This window comes from Sus scrofa, chromosome 7, assembly GCF_054392235.1.
Source record: "Sus scrofa isolate SSC_HxYL_T2T_F1_AM1 chromosome 7, Sscrofa_HxYL_maternal_Yorkshire_Landrace_v2.0, whole genome shotgun sequence".
Taxonomy (NCBI): Eukaryota; Metazoa; Chordata; class Mammalia; order Artiodactyla; family Suidae; genus Sus; species Sus scrofa.
Genome location: NC_139389.1, coordinates 44,487,818 through 44,512,535, shown reverse-complemented (window position 1 = coordinate 44,512,535; position 24,718 = coordinate 44,487,818). Strand labels below are relative to the sequence as shown.

General features: G+C 49.8%; 1 protein-coding gene across 6 annotated transcripts in view; it reads left to right on the top strand.

The window, feature by feature from the left end:
* The first annotated feature begins 20,367 nt into the window (after positions 1–20,367).
* LRFN2 (leucine rich repeat and fibronectin type III domain containing 2) overlaps positions 20,368–24,718 on the top strand; it is a 305,256-nt gene continuing 300,905 nt past the window's right edge. For 5 of the 6 annotated variants that reach the window (XR_014810082.1, XR_014810083.1, XM_084968014.1 and 2 more), the window contains exon 1: positions 20,368–21,148. The gene's annotated coding sequence lies outside the window, so the exon portion shown is untranslated. The remainder of the gene's footprint in view (positions 21,149–24,718) is intronic. The other variant, XM_084968012.1, reaches the window with a different exon arrangement.

Genomic DNA, 24,718 nt, shown 5'->3' with positions numbered 1-24,718 from the left:
AGGAAGGACCAGGGTCACAGCTCACGGGGAGCAGGTGTGCTGCAGGTCACAGAAAGGTGAGGGTGCAGGCTGCTGGGAGGGTTGTGTTCATTGTCGCTCGGGCATCAGGACCCAGGAAGACATAGACTTGCTTAGCACAGCAGGGAAGCTCCCCGCACATCAGAAAGAGCACAGGGCACATGACTACCTGTCAATGATCAGTTGGATACCACTAGGTGACCTTGAGCAAACCCAGTTCCTTCTTGGGCCTCAGTTTCACCATCAAGAAAATGGAGAACCGGGTATTGGAAAAGATAGCACTTGAGGAGTTCCCGTCGTGGCACAGCAGAAATGAATCTGACCAGGAACCATGAGGTTGTGGGTTCACTCAGTGGGTTAAGGATCCGGCATTGCCGTGAGCTGTGGTGTAGGTTGCAGATGCGATTTGGATCTAGTGTTGCTGTGGTTGTGGCTGTGACTGTGGCTGGCAGCTGTAGCTCCAATTAGACCCCTAGCCTGGGAACCTCCATACACTGCAGGTATGGCCCTAAAAAGACCAAAAAAGAGAAAGAAAAAGAAAGAAAGAAAGAAGGAAAGAAAGACCACTTGAGGTCATTTCCAACCTTAAGAATATGTTGTTTCATGAATGAATGATCTTCAAAAACCTTCCTCTGACTCATAGTCTCATTTTTCTTCTTATATTCTATCTTTACATTTCAGGATTTGATGTTCCAACCATCCAATCCTTCATCCCTCCTCCTGCACTGTCCCTCCATCACTGACTATCTCAGCTCCCTAACCCCTACTTCTGCTAAATCTAGTCCTCTTCTAATATCTTGGAGTCTGTTAAATTAGAGCTCCTCAACTATGGTTGGGGGGCGGGGGCAGCTGTGGCCTTTCCCTCTGTGCTGTGTGCACACACACACCTAGACACATCTCCCCTCTGTGCTGTGTGCACACACACACACCTAGACCCATCTGCAAAATGCAACGAGCCAAGTGTCCCAAGAGGAATTCCAGCTCTTGTCCAAGTTAATAGGAGAGGGGAATGAGACAAGAAGGCCTGAATTTCAATCACAATGTGATTATTGGCCTTTTTGAAGTTTTGCTTAGTTTTTTTTTTTTTTTTTTTAACCTGGTTGGCTTGATATCACTAACCAAATGCTTGTCTCACAAATCGGCTTTGGCTGCAATTCAAATTTAATTACATTCTAGCTAAGTAAAAGCAAGAAAGAAAGTAAGAGAGAAAGGGAGAGAGGAGGAAAAATATAGCTTATGTTTATAGACCAGACAACTCTATCCTAAATCTTTAAATCTCCCCAAGTGCAACAGTCAATGGGCGCCAGACACAGATGGGTCAGGCCCAAGAGATGTGAAGCAACAACAAGCTTCTTGTAATTTGAAGCTGGTGAACATGGCCTGCCAAGGCTGAGAGAAAATTGGGAAGTTGGCAGCATTGACTCCAGTGCTCCAGCTACCTGATTCTGTACTTGGGGCAGCAGGGGGGCTACTAATTCTCCATTTATTTACCTTCTGTGGCATGCTGGCTCTTCCCTGTGTCCCTTATCATATCCTCCTATCAGAGAATTCATTCAGACTAAAGTTTAAATGACTGGTGATAATATGCCTTTTCCCTGCCTAGGACTGTATTTTACTAAGAATAAAACAAGGACAGGGAGTTCTCGTCATGGCTCAGTGGGTAACGAATCCGACTAGGAACCATGAGGTTGCGGGTTCGATCCCTGGCCTCGCTCAGTGGGTTAAGGATCTAGCGTTGCCATGAGTTGTGGTGTAGGTCGCAGATGTGGCTCGGATCTGGCATTGCTGTGGCTGTGGTGTAGGCCGGTGGCTACAGCTCTGATTTGACCCCTAGCCTGGGAACCTCTATATGCCCTGTGTGCAGCCCTAAAAAAAGAAAAGAAAAGAAAAGAAAAAGAGTTCCCGTTGTGGTGCAGTGGTTAACGAATCCTACTAGGAACCATGAGGCTGTGGGTTCAATCCCTGGCCTTGCTCAGTGAGTTAAGGATCCGGTGTTGTGGCCATGAGTTGTGGTGTAGATCGCAGACGCAGCTCAGATCCCGCAATGCTGTGGCTGTGGTGTAGGCTGGCATCTACAGCTCTGATTAGACCCCTGGGCTGGGAACCTCCATATGCCATGGGAAGCGGCCCTAGAAAAGGCAAAAAGACGAAAAAAGAGAGAGAGAAAAGAAAAGAAGAGAAAAAGCTACCTTTGGGGGGAAGGGTGATGATTTCTGTGAAGGCCAGCATTCATTTGAGGTGCTCGCAGGCAGCCATAGAAGGTGTTCGTATTTGGTATCCATGTCTGGTTCAGAGGAGAGGGTTGTGCCGGGCCATGCATTTGGGGGCAGTGGACTGGGGAGAGAAGCCCAGGAGCACGGGTGGGCTTACCCGGGGAGTATGCACAGAGTGAGCCGAGAAAGAAGTCAAGAGTAGGATGCTGAGGAACACCAAACTCTTTAAAGGGTGCTTAAGAGACGGAGAGGGTGCTCGAGGGAGAGGAGAAAAACCACTGTGGTCACAAATATTAAGGAAGAGAAATGATTTTCAAGGTCCTCAAAAATGTGAAGTGGTAAGAAGGAGGAAGAAAAGGATTTCAGGGGAGGTGTCTACTGGACATGGCAGTTATGAGGTCCTTGGTGTCCTAAACCAAGATGGTTTCTGTGGAGTGATTTAGCTAAAATCCATGTGCAATGGGTTGAGGGATAACTGGGATGAGAAACGTATGTTTCTTTTTTAAAAATTTTGGCTTTTATTTTTTCCCCTTGGGTCTTTTTTAGGGCTGCATTTACAATATATGGAAGTTCCCAGGCTAGGGGTTGAATCAGAGCCTCAGCTGCCAGTCTATGCCACAGCCACAGGAACACACGATCCAAGCCATGTCTGTGACCTACACCACACAGCTCACAACAATGCCAAATCCTTAACCCACTGAGCGAGGCCAGGGATCAAACCCGCATCCTCAAGGATACTAGTAGGGTTTGTTTCTGATGAGCCACAACAGGTATTCCCAAAACCTGGGAAGGTGAGAGAGGAGATGATTAGCCAGAAGGAGCCTTTATAAAATGACAGAAACTTGAACCTGCTTCTGTACTGAGAGGTAAGAATCAGAAGAAGGGAGAGGTAGGTGGGGAGAGAGTACTTTATTGATGGTTAATTCCCCAGAGACACAGGGGAGAAGGGCTCTGAATCATGGATAGAAGGATTTTCCTTGGACAGAACACTTCCTCCTTTATGAGAAATAAAGGAGTGGATAATTGTGAAAGCAGGTGGATTTTTTAATGGAGTTGAAGGCATCCATGCCTAATAGCTTGATTGTGTATTGTTAACAGGAAGTGTCCTCTACTTAGAGGAAACTGGGGAAGCTTAAAGGCCTTCAGAAAAGTTGAAGAAGGTTAGTACAGCCATCACAGAGAGTGAAAAAAAAGGAGCTCACCCAAGCCCAAGTCCCAAGGGGGATAAAGGGTTAGATTGAAGCATGAGATTAAACTCTGGTCCTAGTTTAATATGCACCATTTCTTTCCGGGGCTCAGCTGCAGAGGTATGGGGGAGGCAGTTGGATGGACCAAAGGTGGATTTCAGAATGCATGTGGCAGACTGACAAGGAGAGGAGGATGCTGGAGATTCTGGAAAGACGTGGTGGATGTGATGCACTTAAAACCATATGGCGAGTGTGTGTGTGTGTGTGTGTGTGTGTGTGTGTGTGTGTGTGTGTGTGTGTAGGGCAATGTTGTAAAGACTAGTGAAGTAAATAAATTTGTATTCGTGGAGTGGTTTGTGGTAAACCCACATACAGACTGTCCACAGGGCATCCTTAACCCTAGGATGGCTACCTCCTGGCTTTTCTCCCTACTTTTTCCCATTTTTGTCCCTCTCACCTCATTTCGCAGGGCTCAATGTGATTACAAAAGTACACCTGCACCCCCTCCCCTCCAAGTGTCTGAATTCAGTCTATACTCAAAATAGAAATTATTTTGTATTATATGCTATTTGGAATTCTATGAGCTTCCTCTTCCCATTCATTGACACAGGTAATCAAAGTCAAGTTATATTTGATCTTCCTAAATAGCAGGTATAATCATGCCATTGGAACACTCGCATCCGCCCTCTGGGTCTCACATCTCCCCCTGTACCACAAGGGAGGTAAAATAGCGATTGTAAAGCTCCTTTTCAGCTCTGATGATGTTCTGAGCCTCTAACCTCCAGCAGCCCCGTCTGGCTCAATCCAGGCCACACTAGCTTCCAGCACTAGGGCAGCATTCAGCAGCACGAGTGGCTGCTTGAAAAGGGCACAGAGCAGCCTGCCAGGACACAGAAGCAAAGCTTGTTTTAACCTCTGGTTCTAGTGTCTCAGGAGAACTGTGTAATTAACCTGAGTGGAGGCTGCAGATTCTTGCTGCCCATAGCTGGCCAGAGGAGCAGAATGGTGTGAATTGTCGACAGACAAAGTACAGGGGTGAATCATAATGAGATTTATGGACTGCAGGTTTTTCTTGCTTTATAGGGCCACACTCGTGGCATATGGAAGTTCCCAGGCTAGGGGTCAAATCAGAGCTGTTGCTGCCAGCCTACACCATAGCCACAGCTAACGCCAGATCCGAGCTGCATCTGTGACCTACACCACAGCTCTTGGCAACGCCGGATCCTTAACCCACTGATTGAGGCCAGGGATGGAACCCGAAACCTCGTGGTTCCTGGTCAGATTCGTTCCTGCTGCGCCACAATGGGAACTCCCGTTGGCTCTTTCCCTACCATCCTTACTCCCCTTCCCAACCAGTTCTGCCAATTCCAGATGATGCATCCCAGTGATATATGACTGCCTGATATATGACTGCCAGGGCTTGCAGTAGGGGATCCCAGAATGGAATGGGAGCTGGACTAAGTGTTGGAGACATCTGTGGCTCCAGCCCACCTCTACCAGGTGTGACCCTGTGGAGGTCACCTCCCTCTCCGGAACTTAATTTAGTCATAAGGTGATTGAGCCAAATGGCCTCTAAGATTCCAAGCAGATTGTCCTAGCCTGGTGTCCCCTAGAAGCAGACATTAATTCTAGGATTCAAGAATAAGTGGTTTATTTGGGAGGTGAGCCCAGGAAACACCAGTAGCAGAATCAGGAGGTGAGACAGAGAAAGAAGCCAATAGCTATTCATAGGCTGTATGAATAGCTTACCACTGTGGACACCTGGGATTCAATCCCACTGGGAACTTTTGGGAGATGATGTAGGACACAAGTTCTAAAACTGTCCTTCATGTAGGGTGACATGGTAATTAATCATGAAATTCCAATTTGTCATTGATTGGACACTTCTCTCAGGGTGTTAGCTCCCTAGCATTTACAGCCTTCTCTGTGGGATTAGGGGGACAGCATGTTCTCACTGCCAGAGAAAGCCCTCAGGCAGGGAGATGCAGGTGCTTGCAATAAGAGAGTCTCAGCAGGCACAAAACCAATGAGTGCTAAGGGGATATGGCCAGGCCACTGGCAGCATGTGCCATGCATATTTAATGTTCTTAAAATTGTATGATTTCCTTGGGCCAAACCAAGAGCAAAAAGAAGCATCCATCTTGGAAAGACTAGTAGGGAACGAGTTCTTTTTCTTGGTATGTTTCTGAAGCAGCCACAGAAATATTCATTCCAAACTTCACTTTTTTGGAAGCAGGAATATAGTATTAAGAATATGGTCATCATGGGTGAAAACTGACATGACTTAGAAATCAGGTTCACTCAAAGGAGTAACACAACTACTTTGAAAGGAAATTGTAATAGTAGGGATATGGGATTCTTGGGCCTTATAACCACATGAATGGACTTGTATGAACCTTGAGAAACTGGTGGCTTGCATGGAAGGACTTAGAAGAGGGTCTCCGTCAGAGTGATATCTTATATGGAAGGGAAGGGTTTAGGGTATTCAGAAACGCACAATATTGATAATGATGTCCAAAGAATCAGGTTCACGAGAAGAGAGAAAAGCAATAATAGGATACCAAGTGGTAGGTTAGCAAAAGAGAGAAAGCAAGACAAACAATAGGAGTGGGAGTTGGAAGGACTTGTATTTGCCAAGGACTGTGTAGCAGTCTAGTGCATAGACCTCTGGGCAATGGGAGTTGTGGCTGATGCTGAACCAGTTTGGTTGCAGTTGCTGCCAAGGTCTTTGATTATTACCTAAGGTTCTGCTTTGCTAATCCTACCACCTTGGCACCAAGCTAGCCCAAGTCAAACCTCATTCCACCCTCACCATAATCTGTTGCAATGAGCAATCCAACTCCATCTCTGCAAGGACCTCCCTCATTTGCAGCAACCTTAAAACCACCCTCAGCAAAGGTGGCATCTGGCAGCTAGGGACAAGGAATGGAGTTAGGGGGAAAAGATACTCTTTGTTGTGGGAAAGGTCACCAAAGTGGAGACATGTGGATAAGAAGGGAGAGAGAGAGAGAACCTTGGGAAAAGAGGAAGACAGAGAAAAGGATGCACGAGAAGACTGTGATGCAGAGTAGATGGAGGAAGCTCTTTCAGCAAGCAGGTGTCCCCTGAGATTCCATAATGAATGAGCAAAGCAATTATCACTTCACTTGGCGGTGTACTATGTACCACACAGATGGAGAGCTGTCCGTGACACTGAGGGAACTATGTATGAAAAACTCAAGCAGCAGGTCCGTGAGAGTGACACCCTGCTCAAGGGTGACAGCCATCTGCCCCACTTTATGAGCACAGAGCATAAGCCTGCACATCTGCGCTTCCACCACACTCAGCTACACACCCTAATTGGGGCCCTTACCACTCTATGTTACAGTTAGCTGTCTGCTGTCTGTCTTCCCCGTAAGACTAGGACCTCTTGGAGAACAACTGCTTTGTCTTACAGATTGTTTATTTTTGAGAAAACTAATGTTTCCTTGGAACATAATGAGTACTTTAAAAGTTTGGGGAATATATCAGTTGCTTTTGCACAGGGATGCCTGGGCGTATGTGTGTTGCACAGATGTGAGGGTAGGGGATGTGAGAGCAGAAAAGTCATGGTGGAAAGATCAGAAAATCAAAACATGCAATATTTTTCAAACTCCTCTGAGCTAGTAGGTAAGAGTCAATCAAGATGCATGTTAAAAATACACATTCTCCTATACTATCCCAGGCTTACAGAATCAGAACTCCACAGTTGGGCCTGAGAATATGCATTTTATCTCCCTCTACAGGTGGAACCAACAGCTTGAGCTAGGTCTGAGAACCACTGTTCTAAGGCCATCTATTGCATTTACAAGCAACTGGTTCACAGGAGACCGGGACACTGCAGGTCGTTTCACAGCATCTGGAACAAATTTTCGCCTTGCGAATGAAAAAAGTTTAGGCCAGGTAAGGAGGCGGGCCTTACCCACTCCACGCTGCAACCTGGTACTTGCCCAGAGGAGATGTCTGTTACCTAGGCTTTCCTCACTGCGCCTACAGTCTTTGTGGTCCGGTGATGCTGTTCCCCAGAGGCATCCTTAATGCTTCCCAAAGGGAGCGGGGCGCTGTCCAGCACCGCGTGCTCCGGAAGCACGCTTGCCAGCAGCTAGGCGAACTCCCTTGTCCGGCACTGCAGTGAATTAAGCGATGGTGGGCGGCCCGCAGTGCAGTCTGCTGCAGTGCCCCCCCCCCGCCCCGCCCCCTGCACCCGGCAGCTCGCAGATCCCGCAGCAGCAGCAGCAGCAGCAGCAGCAGCAGCAGCAGCAGCAGCAGCAGCGAGCGGCTTTCTTCCCCGCGCTGCGCATCATCTAACTTCAGGCTGGTTATAAATGGCTATAGCGCAGAGATGGTGACCCAGGCCCTGGCACGTTAGTCCACTGCTCGCTGATCTATTCTCCTGTTAAGGCAAAGAAAGAGGATTAAAATATAATGTATTGCATTGAAATTTAACACAATGCTATACATAATATTCAGCCAGGTTTGTATATTCACGTTCCTGTTCCCCCCCCCCCCCAATTTCTGCAGGAGAGTGCCATCAGGCCTTTCTTGTTAAGCTTCTATCACTGCCAGACAAAGAAATTTAATGACTTGAGAGGCTGGAAGGGCCTTCCAAATCTCATCCAACCTAGCTCCCTGTTTGTGGCCCAGGAATATTGAAATCCTGAGTTCTGACCAAACTTGAGGAAGAACGAAGGCTAACGCAATCCCATTGGGTGGTCTCCACTTCCCCTTTGGCCCACTCCATTGGGTTTTCTTCCCTGTGGCCTTTCATGCTCACATCTCCTCCTCTGAGGTAGGAGAAACAGCTGGTCTTTCTCTGCCGTGCCCTAAACTTCCAACCGATCTCTTGGCCTGGTGAATAAGCCCCACCCTTCTGTTTCTATTCGCATCTCACTTGATTGGGAGCCAAGCTTATGCGGGATAATGTTAGATAAATGCCCAGTCTCCAAAGGTTTCAAATGATAGTAGGTCAGGTACTGGAGAAAAGAACTCAGTGTGTTGAAAAGAATGACAGCAAAAGAATCTCATTTAATTTGATGGCGTGATGAATATTTAAAGTTTTATAAAGAAATACAGGAAAGCAATCAGGCTTATTCAGGCATGTGCTTGGGGGAACAGAGAACACTCCCCAAGTCTTGGCAGTATGAGGAAGGGAGATGAGGATGAGGGTGGGGGTGGAGGACACACACGTAAATAGTTGGTATTCTTCTCATTCTTTGTATTGAGGTGAAAAAGAGCTTACTAGTGCAGTTCGAGAAGAAGCAGGGGGAAAGAAATCCTCCCAGATAATTATCATAACGTGCTGACACCCTAAACAGTTCCTTTTTAAAATTGAATTTCTAATATCATCGCTTTGGAGATTAAAATATTGAGACATGAATCCCCTGGCAAATGATTCAGGAACCATACACGCTGTGATAAAGGCACCTGCCACAGAAACAGGAGGGCACATAAATCTCCCACCGTGTGTGTGGAATACCTAATGGTGCCACCCCTCTGTCAGAGCGGGGTCATCAGAAACCTCCAAACAGCCACTCTGAGGGCAGCTAATTCATTATAAGCATGTACCAGATATTTCCTTTTTTTCTTTCTTTTTTTTTTTTAATCAGCCATTATGACAAATCCTGGTATGAGAGAACTAGGGTGAGATACAACCCCTGCCTTCAAAGAGCTTCAAGTCCTCCTGGAGAGACAGATATGCATGCACAGAATGCTATAATGCTAGTCCAGCACACAGCAAAGAGGACCCGCTAAGGGCTAATGGGGCAGGCAGTGGGGAATCGATCAATGCTGATGGCGGGGATAGGGGAAGGCTTCCTATTAGTCACTGTGGTGGTTACCATCAAGGCCTGCTATTATCTCTTGAGCATTCGCCTTTATACAACTAAGTTGCTACTATAAACACCTGAGACTTTACGCCTGAGGGCTTTTCTTGGTCAAAGCAGCCAGTTGTGCTGGAAAGTTAATGCCCCTGGAAGCCCCTGGCCAATGATAGACAGCAAGCAGGTGAATAAATACTCCACTCCCTCAGCCCTAGAGGAGATAATTCGGAGTATGCTTCACACTGTATACCAGAGATTCCCCAGTGGAATGAGCACCAACTGAAAATCCTTGTTTTATTGGGTTCTTCCTTTTTTCGCCCCCCCTGCCCCCCCCACACAGTGACACTTTCTAGGTCACCTCCCAAATAAAATACATGTACTGAAATACTTACTAAAAGTGTGTTTCTGGAGGAACCCAAACTAGCTCAATTGCAATAACCGCCTTTCATTAAAAGTCACCCATGCCCCAGTGCTGTGCTGGCTTTTAATACTCTTTCTTTTTTCTTTTCTTTTTTTTTTTTTTTGCTATTTCTTGGGCCACTCCCGCGGCATATGGAGGTTCCCAGGCTAGGGGTCTAATCAGAGCTGTAGCCACCGGCCTACACCAGAGCCACAGCATTGCGGGATCTGAGCTGCATCTGCGATCTACACCACAACTCATGGCAACGCCGGATCGTTAACCCACTGAGCAAGGGCAGGGACCGAACCCGCAACCTCATGGTTCCTAGTTGGATTCGTTAACCACTGCGCCACGACGGGAACTCCCCTTTTAATACCCTTTCTAATACATATAATAATCCCGAAAGGTGGGAATTATTGTTTTCATTTTATAGATGAAGAAACTGAGGAATTCCCATCGTGGTGCAGCAGAAATGAATCCAACTAGGAACCATGAGGTTGTGGGTTCCATCCCTGGCCTCAGTCAGTGGGTTAAGGATCTGGCGTTGCCGCGAGCTGTGGTGTAGGTCACAGACACAGCTTGGACCTGGCATTGCTGTGGCTGTGGTGTAGGCTGGCAGCTATAACTCCAATTAAACCCCTAGCCTGGGAACCCCCATATGCTGCAAGTGAGGCCCTAAAAAAGCGGGGGGGGGGGAGACAAAAAGAAAAAGAAAAAGAAAAAGAAAGAAAAGAAACTGAGTCCCAGGGAGTGAAATGGCTTTTTCAAGGTCACAGAAAAAGTTAGAAGCCTTGAGCAAATTAGGTTCCTAAGACTCATCAGTGATTCTTCTTTTTCTTCCTAGAACCACATCCAAAGTGAAAGGAACGAGGAACCCTTTGAAAGTGTGATAAATATGACAACCTACAAACAAACACATGCACATATATGTGAAATTAACTGTGCAAATCTTAACCCCTAGAGTCCTCATGGGCTCCAGCTCAAGAGATTATATTAAGGAATAAGAATTTCAAAAACAAGGAACAAATCACATTCCTGGGGATTTGGGGAGGTGGAAAAACTATGAAGAGGACCTAGTTTAGGAGGGAAAATGGATAAAAACATATCACAATGGAATCCACGGGGTATGGAGAGGATGTTAACATGGGGGGGGGGTAAGGATAGTGCTTTGGCTGAGTGAAAGTTGGGCGGGAATGTTTGGGGGAATAGCCCAAGATCCCAATAGAATTCAGAGCCAAAGGAAGTGAGAGTATTCCTCTTTAGCTTTAATTATTGATATTTAGGCTGAGCCATTCCCTTCCCAGTCTCTCAATTATGTGACCTCAGAACTCCCCATCTCAAGCCCTTCATCTCCTCTTTCCTTCAGCCATCCATATCATATGCCCAGTCATATCCTGGACTTTGCAAAAGATAAAACCATCTCATCTGGAAAACAAATCACCCTAGGTATTCCAAACAGAGAGGAATTTAATGCAGGGATTGTGTATCAAAGGGGCTGGTTGGATTTTAAAAACAAAAAAGGAGAAGATGCTATTACTCAGAAGTTGGTAACTTCGTGCTTATAGAGCTGAAAGAGTGAAAAAAGGAAAGTGTCCAGATCCCAGGACCCCACACTCCCTGATACGAATAGAACGACTGCTGACCCTGACTAGAAACCCAGGAGCCCACATCCCCGCTAAAGCTGTTGCCACATGCAGAAAATAGCTTCCACCTTCTTCATGCCTTCTAATCTCACTTGAGTGCTTCCCATCTGTGGATCCTATGCAGAATCTGGCTGGTAAGGAAGTCTTAGAAATGAGTTCTTCAGGTGTCCAAACCCCTGCAGTATAGAGGGGAGTATGAAAGAGCAGATATGGGTCTCCTGCTAACAGGCAACACTCAGCACAATCCCCAACCCTGGAACTTCATATTCTCCTTTGCTCTTGGCCACACATTCTTATCTCTCCGACTTTATGTCTGTTTTGCCCCAGTTCCTCTTCAGAGCAAGCCCACCCCACTTCCCATCAATGATCCATCTTTCAGTAGGACTCTAAAGTTCACTGCACACTCAGTACAGCCCCACTCCCTCCTGAAATCCTAGAGCACATGCTGGTTCTCTCTGCTGTTCTCAGGTTGACAAATTGCAAGACAAAGTCCCAAGATCTCCCTGAGTTTCCACCACAGGATAATGAAAATGATGGGCTTCACGTTTGCCTGAAATACCCATATTCATCTCTTGGCAAACTGCCAGTCTCATCCCCATGGGGCTGCTCCAACCTCCCTCTCCCCTCAAATCCCACTTCCTCTCTCTGTGCCACTTAACTTACAATATCCTTCCATATCACTTCCCTCCACCTCATAATATCTGTTATCTCCTTTTCCTTTGTTCATTTCCTCTGGTCTCTGCAGAGAAAATGACCCCTTCCTCTTTCTAGGGTTCATGCCTGAATACTTCCTGCCCCTCCCCTCCCCTCCCCTGGAAGATCTTTTCTTGTTTTCTTTCTACACTGGCTGGCTGCTTCGCTCTGGCTTACACCCAAGTCTTTCCCACCCCCAAGAAAGTCTTTCCTCCACTCTGATTTCTCCTGAGTTCCATCCCACCTTCCACCCTCCTTTCACAGCTAAACTTCTCAAAAAAGTATTATACGCTCACCGCCTCTACTTCCTCACCTCCCACTCAGTCCCAACCACTAGCAATCTGGTTTCCACACCCATAACACTGCAGAAATTGCTCTCTTAAAGGCCACCAGTGACCTCCAAATCACCAAGCCTGATAGCTTTGCTTTACCAGTCACCATCCCCCTAGTCCTACTCCGATGCTGGGTCAAACACACTACTCAACCAAATTCCGAGCCCGCAGTCCCAGCTGGTGTGTCACGGCACATGGGCGTGCTGGAGATTGGTCACAGGCAGGCTTGAGATGCACCATTCATCCATATGGATGACTGAGATACAGAAATATTTTCAAACTCCTGCCAGAGTTTCTCATTTGTGTTTTTTTGCACCACCCAGCTGGCAAGCCTCTGATCAAGGACCCCAAGATGGACCTCCTCCTTAGGTAACAGAACGCTGTCCCATGTGGTAGAGGACTTCTGTTATTAGTGGGTGGACCAGTTGCTAGATCTTTTCCGTATCAGCCCTTTTAATGCTGTGCTGAGATACTGATTCCTATGTAGGAACAGCCACCTAGAGTCAGGGGAGTCTGGACGGCAAGTCTCCTCCAGTGGAGATCAGCCTCTCTACTTCCCCATACAGATATTTTCTGTGTGATCCCTGTCCTGGGGACACTGGGTAGCAAAGCTCCAAGCACTCTTCCCTTCCTTGATTCCCAAGATAGAAGCCTGTTCTTCTACCTTTCTGTGGGCTGCTTCTCTGTCTCCTTGTCTGGCTTCTCTAACAGGGTGACCTTGGACAAACTACTTAACCTCGTTGTGCCTCAGTCTCCATGTCCATAAAAAGGTGCAAACCAATTACTGCTTTGCAGGGAGGATCATGGGTAATATGTATAAAAGGGCTAGTACAGGACCACTTGCGGAGTAAAGCCAACTAAGTGTAGGTTCCTGGTCTCCTCTTCCCTCTCACTCCCCGAGGAATTTCCTCCACCCTTAGGACCTTCCACCTCCATTCTTCCCCTGAGGACTTCTTCCTGACCCACTTATTGAATTACCTCCTGAACAAGAGGACATGGGTGTCCTCGAACTCTCATACTCCAGACTTCCAACGTGGAACTCATCATTCCCCATCTGGCTGCCCACTTTCTCCCGGCTTGCTGGTATCTAACAAGGACAACGACCATTCTTCCAGCCAAGTGGGCTGCATAATCTGAAGTGGGCTTTGACCACTGTCTTCTTCCTCAGACCTCACAGCTAGGCATCTCTGAGGTCTGATCTATCCTGCTTCTCCCATTTCTCCTCTTTTATTGTCACTACTACTGCCTTCAATCTGACAGGTTTCCCCCTACCTGGACTATTTCAATACATTTATAAATGATTCTTTCATGCAGATACTTTTATTCGGATGTTCTCCCAGCAGTTTAACTACCAAACCCTAAATAGATCTGTTTGAAGCACTTCAGTGTCATCCAGTTGTCTGCATAAAAGGGACCTGGACCCATTACCATCATGTTCAAGGGAGGGCCAACCTATTCTGTTCTCCTAAGTCCCACTATGCTCTTGAATAATAACAGCCATAACAACCAACATTTCTTGAAAATTTACTGTGTGCCACTTTATCTGATAGTCTAAAATCATTTATGTCATTTAATCCTCTTGTCCAGACTGCAGTATGGGCACCATTATTAATCTCCCTTTACTGATGAAGAGATGGAGCTTCGGAGAAGGTCAGTAACTAGGCTGAGGTAACTTCCCTTACAGGTGGGGATCTTGAACTTAAACCCAGGATCTGTATCTGGAGCCCACATTTCTAGCTACCATGCCTTCTTGTGCCCTTGCTTTGGTCACCCAGACCACTCCCCATACCTGCACGCTTACTTTACAGCCCTGCCTCCTTTCCTTCAGCTGTGCTTTTACTGCCACCTAGACTGCCAGTTTCTCTCATCTTTTCACCCACCCAAATGCTAGTCATCCTTCAAGTGTCATTCATATCCTAATGCCTCCTTGAAATCCTGTTTGATTTCCTTATTCAGAATTGATGTCTCTATTCTGGAAATGCAAAATCTTCCCAAACTTTAAAATTTTTCTTATTCCCTTATATCATAGTCATTTGAATACATCACCGCTCAGCTCGACCAGAGTGTAAGATGGAGCCACAGCGGATTTTTCCGTTAATCCTTCTCTGTACTTTTCACATGAAACCTACAAAGGCAGTTTTATTAGACTGAATTATTGTCCTGCCCAGGACCCTGAATGGGTTGGTTTCTGCTCTGCTCTCCAAGTCCCTTTGAAAGAAAAGCCAAAGGCTTGATTAAGGAATGGAAAGAATTTTGTTGTCAGTCAGTTCCTGCTGTGATAAATCTCTTGGGTGAAGGATGGTAAGACAGGGACATAAATGACGAGAGCTGTGCTTCCACAGTCGACTGGATTATAAAACAAACCACATCCTTATGACTGTATGTTCCAAACAATACATAAAAGAAGGCAGGGAAAGGTGAAGTTAGGCACCAAGAGCCAGTGTGAAAGGAGGGAAGCTGCTTGTGCTTTTTGGAGAGTGGGGTGACGCTTCTCCTTCCTCTGATTCTCCTTCAACAAGTTTACTTCACAACCATAACTTCTAGCATAAGCACTGGGGTCAGAGTGCCAGGGTGAGGATTCTGACTCTGCTACTTGCCAACTCTCTGGCCTAGTGAGCTACTCAGCCTCTCTGTGCCTTGGTTTCCATATTTGTAGAGTCACCTGCCTTACTGGGTTCCATGGGAATTAAATAAAATTATTGTTGTCCAGGGTAGAGAAGAGTGGCTGGCACACAGTGTGCCCTAAATGCTGCCTGGCACTCTGACTGGCATGTGCCTGATGGCAAGAGAGGCGATTGGGATGGACAGGGTGGTCTGCAGAAGCACTGGGACAGCTGAGGTGGGTGACTGGGTGGAGTGAGGAGCTGTGGTCCTTCCCAGATCCTCCTGGGCCCTTGCCCCAGCCCCCACTGTTTTCTGCTTCAAAACCACCCTTGAGATTTGAGGATTCCCTGGCAGGAGGCAAAAGCCAGGGAAGTCCATGGCAGCTGTTGCCTCAAGTCCTGCTCGGAATGGCTGTTTTCTTTCTTTATTGTTCTTCATTGGATCCTAGAGACCGCTTATCTCTGACACTCCCATTTTAGAGATGGAGAAGCTAAGGTCCACAAAGAGGAAGGGTTGCCCAAGATCACATTAAGGAACCAGAATCCAGATCCTCTATCTTGCCGTCTGGTGCTCTTTATACCACACTACCCCACAACTCCAGGGTCTCCTAACTCCATGCATTTTCCAGTGTGGTTCTCTCTCTTGGGCTGCAAAACATCCACCAAGTTGGCCCTTGTTGCCTTGGCCTTCTCTGCACTGGATGTCTACTGCACTTCAGGTGCAGCAGGAGGTAATCTGCCACTTAGTGGCATCCAGGCTAGTATGAGAGAGGCTGCCTTGTGCACAGGAAGGAGCCTGGGATGATGCAGAGTCAGAGACTGGGTTTAAAATCCAGTGCCATCCAGCAAGAAATCCAAAGTCTTGGAGCCACCATGTAACCCATATCGGACTTGATGTCTTCGTTTATAAAACAGGGCTAGTGATCTTGCATGTGATTGTCATGACGAACAAGTGAGGCAGCATTTGCAAATGTTCTTCATAGACTGCAAGGCGCCAGGCCAGTGTTGGTTTGTGTCCTTTCTCTTCAGGAAGAGACTCTGCCTTCTCCCTCCCCGTCTTCTCCGCTACAGTATTCAGCAGAGTGCTGGGTGCTTGCATAGAAGAGTAGGAGATACTCAGTTAAGACTCCTTGCTGATTGAATGTGATCCTTCGGGATTGTCTGACCCCTTGATGCATCAGGAACCCGCCCGCAGACCTGGCCTTGGGGCAAGAGAATGAGGCTGTGGAGGGAGCCCATGGGGCCTGGGGGAGGGGCAGAGATAAACAGAGGGCTCAGTGATGAAAAGTAAACTGGATTTAGAAAACAAACTCCAGCTAATGGCTGTAGGTGGTGTTAGTCATTCTGTTAAGGATTTGGGGAATACATATGCATACTAATAGGAATTTATTTTGGCTGCTCCTTACTCCAGCATTTGGAAAGGGAGGAGGGGTAAAGGGCACTGCAGAATTAAAAGACAGTGGACCTGCATCTCCAGAAAGTGCAGGGCTGGGCCAGGTCCCGAGAAAACACTTCAAGCTCTACAAGGCCTATGGGATAAACCGGAATCAGGGTGGCTGTTGGTCCTGATGGAAGCAGAGAAAAGGGCTAAGGATTCAGGAATGGCTCCTGGCTTCTAGCCCTGCAACAGACTCAGTGAAGGGAGGTCCCAAGGCCTTGTGAGACTGTGCCCCAGGATCTCTCTGATTCCCCTGGCCCCAAAACCAGTCTTCAGGCCATGATGTGCCAAGGGGGACTCGCAGGAGCTTCCAGTGCACTCCTGGGATTACAGACTGCTCTTCTTTTATGGGATGGGCTGCGGTTCCCATCCCGTGATTCCACATCCTCAGGCACCTGGCTCTGTCTTGTCAACTACCTGAATCCCTCACTGCTTTTTATGCCAGTTCCCTCTCTTTTTCATACTCAATGGATACGGAGAAGAGTTGCTTCCTATAATCCTTTACACAGGGGTCCTTCTATTGGTTATGAAGGCCCAGGCCCACCCGGCCTTCTCTCCCTCAGGCTGAACACCTCTCCACCACTGCACCTCCCAAGAGCTCTTCTCATTAGGCATTGTGATCCCACTGAGCAAATGGGTATGAGCCGGCCACGTGTCCACAGGTGTGTGTGTATGTGGAGTAGAGGTGGGGTGGGATCGGTACTTATATTTCAGCCAAAAAGCCAAGGGATGCAGACAACAGGGTGAGGCTGGTCCAGAACAGCAAGGGGGGAGATGAGTCACGACTGGGGGCAAGAGGAGCTTCAGCTTCTTCCACATCAGGGTATCGGAGTTGTCTTCAAGGACGCAGCACTGCCCTGATACACGGCGCAAAGCACGAGGCACAATCAACCTCCGCCACATAGAGACATGAAAGTGTGTGTGAAAAAAAGTCCTCAAGCACCTGTTGGGAGCTCTCTTGGAAATCATTTCTCTTCCTTGCACTTCAGTGCCTTGGCTCTGAAGCTGAAACAAAAAAGTATGTTCCTACTCTTCTGCCCAGTGATTCTACTTCCGGGAATCTAGCCCAAGCAAAGAAGCAGGAATGTGGGCAAAGACTTAGGTACAAAGATGTTCACCACAGGGTTATTTAGAAAAGCGAACATGTGAAATGTAGAAGAATCCCAATGCCCATCATTAGAATGGCTTGTATCTGAGTTTCCTCTCCTTTGCCTTTCTTCCCCCCTCCCCCCAATACAGGATGATAGTGTCACCCCTTTGGGAAGCCCCGGCCTTGCTCTGTGGTTGCTGACTTCAGCAGTCTATAGATGCAGCCAGGTAGCTAGCACAGCAGTGGCCCGACCCAGCCCTTCTGGACTTGCTCAAGCAACCAAGAAATCCACCAGCTTTCACCTTTCTATTATGGCAGTGTAGATAATCTTCTGGGGATTTTCCACCATAAATGATGACTGCATATTGGTTTTCTCTTGGCCTCCCAAGGAAGAGCTTCTGGGTCCCTACCTCTCTCCATCTGCCAAAATCACTCAGAGGTTCCTAGAGACAGACAGGTTCTTAGAAAAGCTGTCACAACACAGCCATAGTGAACATTCAGGCCACCTGACCCCTAGCCCAGTACTGAGTGTTCAGGTGTAGCAACTATTATTCAAAAAATAATCAGTTGTCCTTGGAATTACCCAAAGTGCAAGAAAGGATCCAGGTCTTGGCTCTTCATGAGATCCATTCCCTTCCATAAGCAGGGACAACTTCTTGGTGGGGTCTTGGGTTCCATTTGGAGCAGAGATGGGGCTATACCTCCAGCACCTCTGGCCTTCCTGCCACCCTAGCACCTCATTGTTTCCCTGTGCAGCTCCATCTCTGCTCTGGTGCCAGCATGGTCCTATCCTGGCCATGGATATGGTCTAATTCTGGTCTTCTCATGGGTGACTCTGGGGTATGCAGATAACCTGGCCGGATGCCCCTGACCCTTGGGAAGAATTCAGGGACTTGAATCTGGGCTGTAGCTCTTCCTTCTGCTCCTAATCCCTCCCCTCAGAGCCCCCACCTATGGAATGCAAAACCAAAGGTGAGCAAGGGAGAAAACACTCTCCCTGCTGATCCCCTTATCCCTTCCTCTACCTGTCCCTTGATGACCTCCTGCTCCTACCCTCTCCTCCTACTCACCTCCCCCTTCCTTCTTCCTTTCCTCATTTCTCCTCCCTTCCTCTATCCCCACCCCTTGTTTCTGCCTCTCTTTTCTTGTGCCGCCCACTCTGATTTACCTTGAGTTTCCTCCTAGCCATGCCCGTTTCCTCTCAGGCTTCTAGAACCCCTCCAGGGAAGGGTCCATCTTTCAGTATCTACAGAGCAATGATCTAGCATTTTCTTTTCTTTTTCTTTCTTTCTTCCTTTCTTTCTTTCTTTCTTTCTTTCTTTCTTTCTTTCTTTCTTTCTTTCTTTCTTTCTTTCTTTCTTTTTTCCTTTCTTTCTTTCTAACCTACTGTGCTTTTTTCCAAGACCCCCTCCAGGACACATTACATATAATTGTTATGTTTCCATAGGCTCCACTTGGCTGTAAAGTTTTCTCAGACCTTCCTTATTTTCGATAACCTGGACAGTTTTGAGGCTTTCTGGTTAGGTATTTTGTAGGATGTGCTTTAACTGGGCTTGGTCTCTTGTTTTTCTCATGATTAGATAGGGTTTGGGGGAGGGAGACCATACAGGTCAAGGTCATTTTCATCGAATTTCAATGGTATGTTCTGATCAAGACTTTCTCTTTGACCCAACTTTACTCGGGCTCCCCTGAGGCCTGAGGGGAGTAAAATTGGCCACCCCAGTAGGTATCTCTTTGGCATAGGGATTATTTTGAGCTGGAAACAACCCAGCTGATCTAGCATTTTCCCTGAGTACACACGGGGAGGATGCCCAGCACATGGGGGTCTTGGCGCCTGGACTTCTGCAGATGTGCACCAACCTGTGTGCTCAGACAGAGAGGAGGCAGGGTCTTGCATTACAGATTCGTGTAGCTGAGCCAATCCTGGACTGCAGAGACACATCCACATGCCACACGGGCCTCCCTGTGGGCATGTGGGACAGGTGCATGGGATGTGTAAGCCACTAGGAAGGAGGAGATGGCCTTCTCCCTGCCCCTGGATTTAGCAGCCGGAGTACAAGCAGAGATCTCTAAATTGCAGTTCCTTCCGTGGGAAAGGTACCCATACCTCTTGAGAAGGCCAGTAAGGCACAGACCCCAGTGGACAGAGAGGATAACCAAAGTTAGATAACAGCCTGGCCAGATCCAGACCTTCTGATGCTAAGCCCACAGTTGGGTGGGAGTGGGGACTCACCTATGTGCGCCCTGCCTCAGGCAAGTCGCTTTACTCTTCTGGGCCTCAGTTTCCTCATCTGTCAAAGGCACACTCGAGAAGGGAAGAAAGAAGGGAAGGTGCTGTGCAAACAGTTGGAGCCACTGCACCCATCACAGATTCTGGTGATACTGATTAGAAATGTATGCGCCGGGTGCTCACTTCTCCTCAGTTCACTCGCTAGCGTGTGGGAATCGGATCCCGCCGGGGCTGAGCAGGCGCAATCCTCCCAGCCCCCACCCAGGCCCGGGGTCGACGCGGCGGGGTTTTTCCTCCGGCAGGCGGCGGGCTCTGGGCTGCACGGCGCGCTCCGCACGTGAGGCGGCAGCACCGGCTCTGGCCGCAGCGCGCAGCCCCGGCCGCCCGGCTCGTCAGGCGCAGGGGCTGCCCGCGCCGCTGGGCCGCCGAGCCCGCCCCGCCGGTTCCCGGAGCTCGAGGCCCATCCACCGCCCTGCCAGGCCCCCCGCCGTCCTCCGTGCGGGCTCCGCCGGCCAGCGGCTGGCCTGGCGCCACCCCCGCCGGGCCCGCGAGCCCTCGGGTTCCGGCGGCCGCGTGGGTCGGCGCTGAAGGGGGTGCGCCGCGCCGCGGGCCTGAGGCCGCCTCCCGGCTCCTGCAGCTCCGCCGGCCGCCGCTGGGGGCGGCCTCACGGGGGAGCTCGGCGGGGACCGTGCGCACAGCCCCGGGTTCCGGGCGCCTCGGGCCGCTGGGCTCTCTCCGCCGCCGGCCCCGCGCTGCCGCCACAGCCCGCCCGGCTCCTTCCCGGCCCCGCGCGTGTGGTCGCCCTGCGTGAGAGAGAGAGAGAGAGATTGAGTGAGTGAGTGTGTGTGTGTGTGTGTGTGTGTGTGTGTGTGTGTGAGAGAGAGACGGGGGCGCGCGTGTGTGCGCGCGCGTGGGGGGCAGTGTGCATGTGGGGCGTGCGGGGGAGTGTGTTTGTGTATGCGTGTGGGTGTGAGTGCCTGGCTCGCTCTCTGAGACACACGCCGCGCGCACTCACACACTCACACACACACACACACACACTCACGCGCACAACCCGGCTGGCTGGTCTGAACTTGAAGACGCCCCACATTCCAAGATGCCCGAGGTTCCTGGGGATACCCGGGGTTCTTCCATCTGGAAAATCCTACCGGCATCGTCCTAGGGAGAGATTATCTGGTTTCTTTTTTTTTTTTTTTTCTTTTTTTTTTAATCTGGAAGAGGACAAGTTGTGCTTTTTCCTCCCGTCTTCTCGCTAAATGCCGTGGATATAACTGAATAAGCCGCTCAGAGCTCTCCCCGCGTGGACGTCGGAGGCCACCATCTGCCTGCGTTCGCCGGAGCCGGAGGGCTTAGCTCGAGTCGGTCTCGGGCGGGGAAGGATGCGTGGCCGAGCCGGGGAGCCCGGGCGCCCCGCGGAGTCGGCCTCGGTGCCTCCCAGCCGGGGATAGATGCTGCCTCGCCCAGGTGAGTGGTCGCCGCCGCCGCCGCCGCGTCTCGGCTATCGGGGTGTCGGGAGCCGGGCGCGGGGCTCAACGCACCCGGGGGAGCCGGGAACTTTGCATGCCTTTCTTTCTCACTTGAGGACTCCCTCGCCCGGGCGGTCGTGCGGAGACCCTCTTCTCTTTCCGCCCATCCTTCTCGCGGGAGGTTTCCTTTTCTTTCTTTCCTTTTTTCCCCCTCCTCGCTAGTGGGGGTGAAACTCTGGCGAGGAGCAGGGAGAGCGGGTCCGTGTGAAGCCAGAGAGCAGGAGGGAGAAACGGCAGCCGCAGGGAGACGGAAACGTTGAAACAGCAGGAGAACTTTGCCGCCAGACCACTCTGTTGCATCTCCCCGCAAGCGAGGCCTGGCTAGAGCGGTGGCTGGGGGGCTGGGTCGGACGCCAGGGCTCCCCGCGCTCTGTGGGCTGGGTAGGGTGGGGTAGAGCCGGCTGCGGAGGGGTTGACTCAGTGCTGGGGGAGGGAAGGAAGGCATCGTTGCAGTTTAGGGAGGCAAGTAGGACTGGCCCAGGGACCCTGTCCTGCCTTCAGGTGGACGGCAGGGAGATGAGGGGGATTGTGTGTGTGTGTGCGGCTTGGGGCATCAGAATGGCATGATGAAGCAATATGGAAACTGGCATTAGCCGTGCCTGGTCGGTAGGTCTGTCTCCCACCCAGCCCTGCCCTGGTTCTAAGGCTGGCCTGGGCAGGGAGGAGGGAGAGCAGGGGACAGCTGCTGGAAGGCCGACAGTCCCTTGCTGGGCACAGACCCGAGGGGATGACAGGAAGGTGTCCTGTCTATCTTTCCCTCACCCCAGTACAAAGGACATAGGCAGCGAGTTCAAGGGAGACAGCCCCTGGAAGCCAGAACCTGAAAGAGAAATGGGAGGGAGCCTGAGCACAGACCGCAGAGAGACTGAGCCAGGTCAACAGCAAGTGCGCTCTGAGGTGTCCACCGAAGGACAGACAGACACCTGCGGGGAGAGGGAGCTTGTCAGAGGCGGGTGCTCTGAGCTGGAGTTACAGGCATGGCCATAGATGCTGACCCTCTGGCGGACCACAGTGGAGTGTGTGTGTGTGTGTGTGTGTGTGTGTGTGTGTGTGTGTGTGTCTGGGTGCGCGCGCGCATGCATGTGTCTGGGAGGGGGCCACTGTGGCTGCAATGGGCTGATTGGCTTTGTGGGGCTGGGGGAGGGGGCGGCTTCTGGAAATTGACCCCCCGTGGCTGGGGAGGAGCAAAGCTCCTCAGGAAACTGCTGGTCTCTGAGCTGTGAAGTTCCCAGGGACCGGGTTGAGGTTCTACTCGGGCTCTTGTATGCGGGTGGGTGGCCCAGCTTGGGACTTGGGATGAGGAGGCCCAGGTGGGGGGATTGTGGGCAGATTGGGGGAGAGATCCCCTGGTCGCCGCCCTCTGTGAAGAGCTTTAGACAGCCGCTGCGCAGCGGAGCCCAGCCAGCTGTGGGACTCGCTGGAGGGGTACCTTGGAGGCTGGAGCAGGTCGGGGTCGTGCTGGGAGGACTGGGGAGCTTGCAAGGGCCTGCACTCAGAGCCCGCAGCCTCCGCAGACCACGCCAGCTGCCCGGGCCCTTCTGCTGATGCTGGAATGTCTTCTCTCCCTTCTGACTCTGCTGGGAGTACGGAGTTCCATCTCTCTCTCTGGCTCCTCACAGGCTTCTGCTCAGGCCCCCTGCCCAGTCCTCAATTTAGAGTTTCTGGTCTAATTCCTGCCCCAGGCATGTATAATTACTTGTCTTCCTGCCCTCACCCTGGGGAATCCAAACAGCCAGTTTGGCATTTTGGTTTCAGCCTCTGGCCGTGCTTCTCTGGGAGGGCAGGAGGGAGGTTGGTCGGCTCCCAGCTCCATCCCTTCTCGGGCTGGACTGGGTGCCCACCTGCCACTGCTGAGGCTCAGGTCTCCCTGCTTCTCTGAGGCATCAGTTCCTCTCCCAGGCCCAGAAATCTGAGAAGCTGGGGAATGTGAACAGAGAGCTTCCAGGAGGCAAGACCAAAGGGGGTGGGAAATGCAGATGAGGTAGGTGGGGCCACTGGGAGAATCTATAAGGTCCTTTGGCCACCCAAGCCTCGGTTTGGCTATAGTGGAGATGGCCTTTGTGTCTGGGCTGCAGCTCTGGGGTAAAATCAAGGATCCAGGGGGTTCTGGCCTCCAAGTGACAGGCATGTCAAGTCTCTCCAGGCTGTGGGGTGGAGCTGTTCTCCTTTAGAAAGTCCCCTGTCCTAAGGTGGAGATAAGTATAGTATTGCCATCAGGGGCTTTCCCATTCTGACTGGAGAGGCTTCTAGACTGAAAGCAGAGGTGTAGAGCAAGAAAACAACCAGAGCCAGCCAAGTGGAATGAGCCTCTGGACAAAAGCAAGGGCAGATTTACTTTGCACGTTTGGAGTTGTAGGGTCCAACTTATTGGAAGGGATAGCATTGTCATATACAGGCTGACCTTGGACATATCGCAGGTTCAGTTCTAGATCACTGCAATTAAGCAAATATTGCAGTAAAGCGAGTCGCCTGAATTTTTTGGCTTCCCAGTGTCTATAAAAGTTATATTGACATATTGTAGTCTGTTAAGTGTACGAAAGCGTTGTATCTAAAGAATGTACATAACAGTTAAACAATATTCTCTTGTTAAAAACTCTAAGCATCCTCTACGCCTTCAGAAAGTGGTGCTAATAACAGCAAAGATCTCTGATCACAGGTCCCCATAACAAGTACAATATTGAAAACATTTGAAATGTTGCAAGAATTACCAAAATACAATACAGAGACCCAAAGTGAGCAAACACTGTTGGTAAAAATGGTGCCACCAGACCTGCTCAACACGAGATTTCTACAAACCTTCAATTTATAAAAAACACAATATCTAGGAGGGGAAATACACTGATAAATCAATAAACAAGGTATGCCTGTAAGCCTGTAATGGGGGGAGGAGCCTACACTAGGAAGGCCTGGGTTCAAATTCTGGCTGTTGGTTAACCTCTGGCATCTCTGTGCTCTCCTCTGGTGACAGATGGAAATAATGGCACATGCCACTCGGAATTGTAGGACCCCATGTGTATCCTAGTGCTCCCCAAACCCTTTTGCAGATCTGGAGGAGTGTTTGGTCAGAGCAGGGAGGTTTGGAGAGAGGGAGGGTCCCTCAGAGACCTGAAGGATCGTGTCCCCAGCCTCCCCACCCATGGAGCTGCCAGGAGGGTTTGATGTCATCAAAACATTAAGTTGATCATAAAAGACTCCAGGAAGCCCTCCAAGAAAACTTGGGGAATTGATATTGGAGAAGCAGATTTCACCTCTGAGGCTGTGGCACCTGTTTCCCCATCTCCCTCTTGTTTGCTTTGGATTTTTACAGCCATGCACATTTGCTCAGGATGCTCAGGCGCTGTGTTTTACAAGTGTCATCTGTCACCCTTCCCTAGCTCAAGCTTGAGTGTGAAATATTTCCTGGGACCAAGCCCCTGCCTTTGCCTCCATGACTCTGTCCCAAGAGTGGCCTCACAGGGATGGTGTCAGACCCAGGTTAAGTGAGTGGACCCAGCTCCTGCTGGGGTCT